Genomic DNA, 10,544 nt, shown 5'->3' on the forward strand with positions numbered 1-10,544 from the left:
AGTGTCACGTGACTTCCGTTGTCGTAACAATATAAAATTGAAAATCAGTGAAGCAGTGGGTTAATGGAAGAATCAGTTCTTGAGTTATCTAGTTAGTAAGTTTATTACTGATCGATCAGCGAGAACAAATTTAACAATTAACTTTATTTGCGAGTTACTAATGTTTTAGCAGGCGATAGAAGTTGAAACTAAGTTATTCATAAATTTCTTTTAGACTCTCCTATTTTGAATATTTGGCTTGATATCTCGTTTGTCATTTTTAATACATGATCATATTATTTCATTTAGCTACAATGGATGGGTGGGGAGTATTAATGTGCAAGAAAATTAAATCTTTATTTTTTAAACTAAGGCTCAGATCTTCACTATTTTTAAAAACCAAATTATCTTTTAATGTGTTTTATTACATATGCAAGTATAATATTTCCTAAATACATCTTTATGTTTATAATGCTCGATAGATGACGATCACTGCTTTTTAAGTTGAAAAAATTTTAAACGTTAGCATTTCAATTTAGCCGGAAAATAGCAATAAATAAATAACAAACAACACAGAATCGATCACAGTGGACACGTGTAATTAATATTCATTGTGAACATTTTACTTGGATATTCTGCAATGTTTACTAGCGTTAAGAATTTATTTGTTAAGCACAAAGTTATACAACGGGCTGTCTGTGCTCTGCCCACCTTAAGGTGTTGAAATCCGATTTTTAATAGCGTTAAGGAAAATGCATTTGCTTGCTTTTTTTATTTTTTGTTTGAACAATGCTACAGAATGGGCTATCTGCACATCCTGTTGGTATCGAACCTCGAATTGAGAGTCAATTTATATTCTATATAAATATATGAGAGAGGCAATGCTATTTGTTCACCATCGAAACTTAAGTAGTGTTTTGAAATTTCTAGTGCTCTGATTCATGTGTATCGTGATACAATTAGAAATAACTAGTGTATTTTATTTCAAAATATAATACTGTTGAAAGTACGGTTTTCGAAAGAAAAAGAGAGTTATTTTCTGCTAGTCAGCTTATAAACGTCGATTCTAGCCTTTAAAGATTCTTGAAACTATAATAGAAATCATTTTTAACCCAGTTGTTTAACACTATCGGAAGTTTGTAATATACATTTTTGTTTGAAAGCTGTTGACCGACTTATAAGTCGTCATAGAATAATTATGTATTTATTAACCGAATTATAAGAAGCGGTATGGAATAATTATGTGTTTATTGACTGAGTTATTGTTACAGGATAATTATGTGTTTATTGACCGAATTATAAGTAGCGTTACAGTATAATTAAGGGTTTATTGACCGAGTTATAAGTAGCGTTATAGAATAATTATGTGTTTATTGACCGAGTTATAAGTAGCGTTATAGAATAATTATGTATTTATTAACCGAATTATAAGAAGCGGTATGGAATAATTATGTGTTTATTGACTGAGTTATTGTTACAGGATAATTATGTGTTTATTGACCGAATTATAAGTAGCGTTACAGTATAATTAAGGGTTTATTGACCGAATTATAAGTAGCGTTACAGTATAATTAAGGGTTTATTGACCGAGTTATAAGTAGCTTTACAGTATTATTATGTGCTTGTTGATTGAGTTATAAGTAGCGTTACAGTATAATTAAGGGTTTATTGACCGAGTTATGAGTAGCGTTATAGAATAATTATGTGTTTATTGACCGAGTTATGAGTAGCGTTACAGAATAATTATGTATTTATTGACCGAGTTATAATTATAACTCAATCAACAAACACATAATAATACTGTAAAGCTACTTATAACTTGGTCAATAAACCCATAAATATTCTATAACGACTCATAATACGGTCAATAAACACATAATTATTCTGTACCGCTACTTATAACTCAATCAACAAACACATAATAATACTGTAAAGCTACTCATAACTCGGTCAATAAACACATAATTATTCTGTACCGCTACTTATAACTCAATCAACAAACACATAATAATACTGTAAAGCTACGTAGCGTTATATAATATTTTTGGGTTTACTGACCAAGTTCTAAGTAGCGTTATATAATAATTATGTATTTATTGACCGAGTTATAACTAGCGTTACAGAATAATTATAGATATTGACCGAGTTATAAGTAGCTTTACAGAATAATTTTGGGTTTGTTGACCGAGTTATAAGTAACAATAGAATAATTATGGGTTTATTTATTGATTTATATGTAGCATTACACAATATTTATGGGTTTACTGACCAAGTTCTAAGTAACGTTATACAATGATTATGTATTTATTGACCGAGTTATAAGTAGCGTTACAGAATAATTATAGATATATTGACCGAGTTATAAGTAGCTTTACAGAATAATTATAGATATATTGACCGAGTTATAAGTAGCTTTACAGATTAATTTTGGGTTTGTTGACCGAGTTATAAGTAACAACAGAATAATAATAGGTTTATTGACTGATTTACACTTTAGCAGTTACCCTGAATTACTTTAAAGGTTCGGTGGAATATTAAAGTTTTATTTGCTGATAAAATAAGTAATATGTTTGAAAAACATTTTTTATTGTTCTATTTTTTCAAAATGCCACGTTTCACTAAGTTTACCAAACATCGTCAAATGGTTATATTAGGTCGTCAAGAAATTAATGTAGTGTTTTGGAACACTTTCATTAACCACCCCCCAAAAAACGTACATCACTTATAATATTTAAACGAACCGCCTAAATGTCACGTTAGTGTAGCTTGTATAATGTGTAAAGTTTAGTATTCTCCAATCCATTATAGTGATGGCACCCGACGAGACACACACATTCGGCAGGTCGTCAAGAAATTAATGTCGTGTTTTGGAACACTTTCATTAACCACCCCCCAAAAAATGTACATCACCTATAATATTTAAACGAACCACCTTAACGTCACGTTTGTAAGTGTCAACGATGGTTCAGCAAATTTCGTTCAGGTGACTTTAGCCATAAAAACTGTGATAGCATGGGCCGACATGTTGGAATTGATATTGATGCTCTGAAGACATTTGTTGAGTGTAACCCAAGACATCACACTTGTGAAATGGCCCTTAAATTGTATGAAACAATACGTAAACATCTAAGGAATGTGGGAAAACTCCGTAAAGAAGGTGTTTGGATACCTCACGAACTCTCCTATGATAATCGTTTCCAACGTGTGAACGTTGCTTCGTTTTTTCTCGCGTGTGATGCGCGTGAACCATTTTTGGACAGAATTGTTACCGGTGATGAAAAATGGATTCTCTATGCGAATATTAAACGACAATACAATGGGCCAGTCCCAGACAAAAAACACTTTCGACCCTAAAACCTGGACTCCATCCGCAGAAAGTGATGCTTTGCATTTAGTGGGACATGAAAAGAGTAATTCATTTCGAACTCCTCAATCCACAGCGAACTGTCAATACACAGATCTATAGTCAACAACAGGAATGTTTAAATCAAGCTCTTCATCAGAAACGCCCTTCCTTTGTCAATGGGAAATGTGTTCTTCTTCTTCACGACAATGCACGTTCACATGTGGTACGTTTGACTCAACACAAGATTATGGAGTTGGGTTGGGAAGTTCTCCCACACCCACCATATTCTCCAGATATGACATATTCTCCATCTTTTTTGTTCATTACAACACCATCTTAATGGGAAAACGTACAAATGTGGAAGGTGTTAAAGAGGACATCCACATGTTTTTTGCTTCAAAGCCAAGTGATTTCTTTAATTAGGACATTAACAACCTGATTGTAAGATTGAAAAGCATCATCGATAAAAATGGAGACTATTTCATTTACTAAATGTTTTGTTTTGATGTATAAGTTGTTCGGGTTTTTCATCTAAAAAAAAAAAGGGACATTAATTTCTTGACGGCCTAATATTTGAATAATGGAATAAACCCGTGACATGTTTCAGTATCAAAAGCGATACAATATCGCTGAGCGACAAAATAAGGGCAAGTCAAATACCAGAGGTGCCCTTTTATTAAGCACTGGCACATGGGGCCCGTGCCCCGATTCTATTTGACAGTGCCCCGAATGCCCAGTTGGGGTCTTGAAAAATCAAAATAGAAAAACATGATCAATAACATACTAAAACTCCTGAAATTTATTTGTTAAATTTCGCCCAAAGCTATTTGATGAAACAGTCCCTTCACTATAAAAAGCTGTAACTCCGCTCTCACTAAACGGAACATTATCCACAGTCAAGCTCTTAGAATAAAGAAAATATGCCTAGATGAAACACGCCAAGGATCTAAAATAAACCATGTTACAAAGAGGATATAAAGATACCGAAATTGACAGACAAATTGAAAAGGCTAACAACACTCAGCAGAAAAACATCCTAAATCAGAGCAATACTAAACTTTCAAATATAATTCCTCTTGTCATTACCTATCACTTTAAACTCAGAAAGATTTCACGAATTCTGAAAAACAAAACAAAAACATTTTCATCTCCTTCACCTGAATGATCGCCTTAAACAGATATTTCCTGATGTTCCCGTTGTCTCCTTCTGGAATAGCCTTGTTCACACACAAGTGAATTACATCCCACCCAAGAATGTTTGTCGTCCATGTAATAAAGCCCGTTGTCAAACCTGCAAGTTCATAAAAACCACTGACTCATTTTCTGACAAGCACAATCATACAGTGTAAAAAAATGCAATCACCAATACGTAGGTCATACACAAACAACTCCTAGAGAACGTTTCAACAACCATAAATCTTCTGTTAACATCGAAAAAGATCTCCTTGTTGCTTTAACCAACCTGGTCATTCTTTAAAACTAAAGCTGATAGAGAGAGAGAGAGATAGATAGAAGAAGCTTATTGGATTGTAAATAAAAAAATGTTCATCCTAGTGGAATGAATCTAGATGCTGAAATCAGTGATCTCCAATCATTGGTTTGTTCTCTACATACTGAAATCAATGATCTCCAATCATTGGTTTGTTCTCTAGATCCTGAAATCAGTGATCTCCAATCATTGGTTTGTTCTCTAGATCCTGAAATCAATGATCTCCAATCATTGGTTTGTTCTCTAGATCCTGAAATCAGTGATCTCCAATCATTGGTTTGTTCTCTAGATCCTGAAATCAGTGATCTCCAATCATTGGTTTGTTCTCTAGATCCTGAAGTCAGTGATCTCCAATCATTGGTTTGTTTTCTACATACTGAAATCAGTGATCTCCGATCATTGGTTTGTTCTCTAGATCCTGAAATCAGTGATCTCCAATCATTGGTTTGTTCTCTAGAACCTGGAATCAGTGATCTCCGATCATTGGTTTGTTTTCTATCATAAAAATAATTCATAATAATTATCAATTCTAATAATGACTATAGTTTTTCTTAATAACATTCAGTATGAATTTTTGATTTATCAGTGACATTTTAGTTTTGGTTACCAAATCAGTGAACACCGTTTTTCTCAACATCGCGACGGGGGTGAATAAGTTGGTCATTCAGAATCTATACTGTCACAATAATTGTATCAAACATTAGTTAATGGTGTATTTCCTTATACTACAAATAGAAATCTCAGACAGACAGACATGTACGTGCGTGCGCGCCTGCGCATCTTTTTAATGAGACAAGTTAGCGAAAAACCACTTAGAAAAGAAGCCATTCCTTATATAACTTCTAATATATAGATAAGCCACTGCGTTTGGGTAACAATGCGTTCCAACAATAGTTTTTATGTTATGTTGCTTAGCCTAATATTGTTGTTACTCTATGTATCGAAAGTATAAAATGAAATGTTTAAACTACAAAATTGAAAAAAAAAGTTATTTTCTAATTTAAAATAAAAATAAAAATGTTTAAAATATTTTTGATTGTTCTTCTATGCTAAAATAGGTTCAGAATACACACACTGACATAGTCATCTAGAATATGTTGTTACGACAGCGGAGGTCACGTGACGCTGGGAGCATGCGCGGTGAATATCTCGAATAATCGAGGAACTCCGCGAATGTTGGAGATGCCTCTTTGTTAGTATATAAGCCTGGCAGGGAAAAGCCAGGAGGTTAAGCGAAAAGTAGTTACGGTGAGTTCTGTGTAATTTATGATTCAGTTAGTTTCGAGCTAGTGAGCCGTAAAGTGTGTGTTTTGCACTCGTAGAGAGCGAAGTTATCGGGATTGGGAATCCTGTGATTTATAGCGTGTATTATAAAAGTTGTTAAATTTAAAGTGACGAGAAACGTACTGACTGTGGAATTACTGTGTACTAAAAGTTTGTATCGAGAAAGAATAAACTGGTTTAATCAAGAAAGGATTTGTATCGCTGAAGTTCCTCGGAAAGAATTTCTACCGTAAATTAACAAACAAGCAGATACGTAACAATATCAACCTAATAACTTTCGCTAGTTAATAAAAATTATTATTTATTTATCATTATCTATCTTTCTCTTCAGTGTTTCTAAAATATTTGTGTTAGAACAATAAGCCCCCAGTAGCACAGCGGTATGTCTGCGGACTTACAACGCTAGAATCCGGGTTTCGATACCCGCGGTGGGCAGAGCACAGATAGCCCATTGTGTAGCATTGTGAATACTCGTTGGACTAGTTTCTTGGGTTACATACTTATGGTACGTTCTCCCCCCCGAGACAAATGAGAAGACATCTTGAAAGTAGGAACTACGGCCTTTACAACTATCCTTTCATCAATCCCATTCGTCCAAGTAAAACACGTGCGGGGAGAAGGAGATGCTTGTTCCTGAATACGTCTTCTTCTTATTGTCCTTGAAACTAATTTACTTTCGGGTTTAGATATATAAATAACACCACCATTCCCAGTTTGCCCCTGAAGAGGAAGGTTCCACCTTTCGAAAGACACGGGTTATAGGGTTTTATCATTATTTTCTATGTGGAGGTGGTGATCACCAATAGACTACACGTGTGCTAATTGGGTTATAGGAATACCTTGTCAATTTAAGAAAATATTTATGTTTGCCCCTGAAGAGGAAGGTTTCACCTTTCGAAAGACACGGTTATAGGGTTTTATCATTTTGTCTATGTGGAGGTGGCGATCACCAATAGACTACACGTGTGCTAATTGGGTTATAGGAATACCTTGTCAATTTAAGAAAATATTTATGGATAAACAGTTATATATGTTTTAAAAAAAACGTTTGAAGAAAACACACAACGTTTCACTAGTTTTACCTAGTGGCACCAGATGGCAGGCTGTGGATGAAAGCACATCTTTGCGTGCAGAACAATTTGAAATTGTCACGTGCTACAGTGATACTAGAAAGGAGTGATTACGTTCAAATACACGTGGAGATGATTTCGTCACGAGAAAAGTATATAACACACCATTATTTTACAGCGGCGAAAACAAGTCTCCATTGTCAGTTGACCATCAACCGTAGCAGGTCGACTCGTTGTTCTGGATGAATTGTTAAAATGAGTATTGTTAATACAAGAAAACTAAAGAATATTTTTAACCATTCTTGAGAAAAACGAAACAATAGAAGAGATGCAAAGAACAATGTTGTGGTGATTTTAAACATCTGGTTAATATTATGTATGCATGTTTTGTGACAAAGGTTGATTTATAATGCTTGCAACTACTTCACGAAACATCATGCTTTGAATCGAACATTTCAAACCTCACCCGGCAGTTATTAATATTTTTCTAACTCTCGAAACGGTTAACAGATGTCGCTAGTTTTAAAGCATCGTAACTTAAAACCGTTTTCACGAGGAAAGCCTTCACGACATCGAGTTATTTTTGACATAAACTAGGTTTAGATTATCTTTAGCCATGAAACACAGGGGTTAAGCGGTCAGGTAATAGACCTAAAGTTTAGGTATAGCTATCGATAATCAAGAAACGCTGGCACGCAGTCAACAGCAGTATTAGTCCTAATCGAATAGTGGGATCGACGCACGTGGTTATAACGCTCCCACATCCCAAAATACAAATAATGTTCAGATACATATTGCGGCTCAAACCTTGTTCGTCCCTATTGGTGGAATGAGTTTTGTAATAGCCGTCAGAACCATTGCTTTTTGCACACAATCTGTCATTCAAGTCAATATCGTTATCCTTAAATTAATTATCAGACAATGTGAAAACTTTTATCAAACTACCCAAACTAGACAGTTACAAAGTGTTTATCAAATATCGAAACTAGACACTTTCAAAGTGTTTATCAAACACCAAAACTAGACACTTTCAAAGTGTTTATCACACTTTTACAATATGTGTAGCAAACTCTTTTTGATGGTTTATTTGTTAGAAGATAGTTTTGTTCCTTCATCAGAAATGGTTTCTTGTAGACTAGTCTAGATCCTGATGGTTTCTTGTAAACTAGTCTAGATCCTGATGGTTTCTTGTAAAATAGTCTAGATCCTGATAGTTTCTTGTAAACTAGTCTAGATGAACACTTTAAACAGCAATGATAACTTCCTTGCAGATGTTGATGCGTTTAGTAACTGGTCTATTTGCCAAAACTACTGCACTGCAGTCAACAGCACTTAATGACATCTAGTGTTCTAACTGTGAAGTAATTTTGTAACGACTGAGTTCACTCTACACAGCACCTTGGTGAGTAACACGTGAACATATTTATATATAAACTAAATAACGCTGCCAATGTTGTAAATTACATCTCCTATACCCAGATTGGGGAAATATACAGACATCATGTAACTGTTTTGTGAGAAACCTCAGGTTAAAATAATGTGAAAATAATCATATTAAATCTCTTAGAGTGCGTAATATTCAGCCAGCAAAGAAAGTTTGATAATGATTTTAGAACGTTAGATTAATTCGAACCGAATCACGACACGTGTAGCCTGAAAAGCCAATGACTTTGGTATAGCATTGTTTATGGGTCACTATATAAATGTAAGTGTTCTTTGCAACATGCGGAATTATCTAGACTAGTTTACAAGAAACTATTAGGATCTAGACTATTTTACAAGAAACCATCAGGATCTAGACTAGTTTACAAGAAACCATCACAATCTAGACTAGTTTACAAGAAACCATCAGGATCTAGACTAGTTTACAAGAAACCATCACATCGATGTTAATATAGTTATCATTGTTGTTTAAAGTGTTCATCGATGTTAATCGATGAACACTTTAAACAACATTGATAACTATATGTTAATATAATTATCATTGTTGTTTAAAGTGTTCATCGATGTTAATATAATGTTATCATTGTTGTTTAAAGTGTTCATCGATGTTAATATAATGCTATAATTGTTGTTTAAAGTGTTCATCGATGTTAAAATAATGTTATCAATGTTGTTTAAAGTGTTCATCGATGTTAATATAGTTATCATTGTTGTTTAAAGTGTTCATCGATGTAATATAATGTTATCATTGTTGTTTAAAGTGTTCATCGATGTAATATAATGTTATCATTGTTGTTTAAAGTGTTCATCGATATTAATATAGTTATCATTGTTGTTTAAAGTGCTGATCGATGTTAATATATAGTAGTCACTGTTGTTTAATGTGCTGATCGATGTTAATATAGTTATCAATGTTGTTTAAAGTGCTGATCGATGTTGATATAGTTATCAATGTTGTTTAAAGTGCTGATCGATGTTAACATATAGTAGTCACTGTTGTTTAAAGTGCTTATCGATGTCTACTTATGATGAATTCAGAATAAATGCAATAATGATAAAAAATGAGAGTTGTATGCTATTGTTGTAAACTATGTTTTTAATATTTTAATTTAGATGTTTGTTTGCATAATAATAATGAAATATCTAAACATCTCGTGAAAGCCAAAGCTTCTGTAAGATTAGAAGTTTCGTGTAGTATGTAGAAGTACGAGTTGAATATAAATACCAGATTCAGTGAATAACTGGCTAATGAATGAGTTATTCAGTTCAGTGTAACTATATCGTATCTAATCAACAATTAGAGTTTACACTATTTATGTAACAGTATCGTATCCATGCAACGATTATAGCTAACACTATCTAAGTAACAATATCGTATCCAAGCAACAATTAGAGCTTACACTATCTATGTAACTATATTGTATCCAAGCAACAATTAGAGTTTACACTATCTATGTAACAGTATCGTATCCATGCAACGATTATAGCTAACACTATCTAAGTAACAATATCGTATCCAAGCAACAATTAGAGCTTACACTATCTATGTAACTATATCGTATCCAAGCAACAATTAGAGCTTACACTATATTATGTTATCCATATTAGGTTGGAAAATTTTTGTGTTTTGTTACATAATGTGAACGGTGATTTTCTAGAAAGTGATTTTCTAGTCCGCTATTTTTTCTTATTTTTTCTCAAATTTCATGTACATTTTAAAAGAACACAAAAACTGTGGCTAGTAGCTTATCAAAATGATCTTTCATTTTCATTAAAATGCTCAATACATTAATTTATGTGAGGAAAGTAAATGTTTAACACACAAACAGACACAGAAAGTAAAGACTGCAATATATTTATGGATATTGTGACAGACACAGAAAGTAAAGACTGCAATATATATATTTATGGATATTGTGACAGACACAGAAAG

Source organism: Limulus polyphemus, unplaced genomic scaffold, assembly GCF_000517525.1.
Source record: "Limulus polyphemus unplaced genomic scaffold, Limulus_polyphemus-2.1.2 Scaffold7898, whole genome shotgun sequence".
Classification (NCBI taxonomy): Eukaryota; Metazoa; Arthropoda; class Merostomata; order Xiphosura; family Limulidae; genus Limulus; species Limulus polyphemus.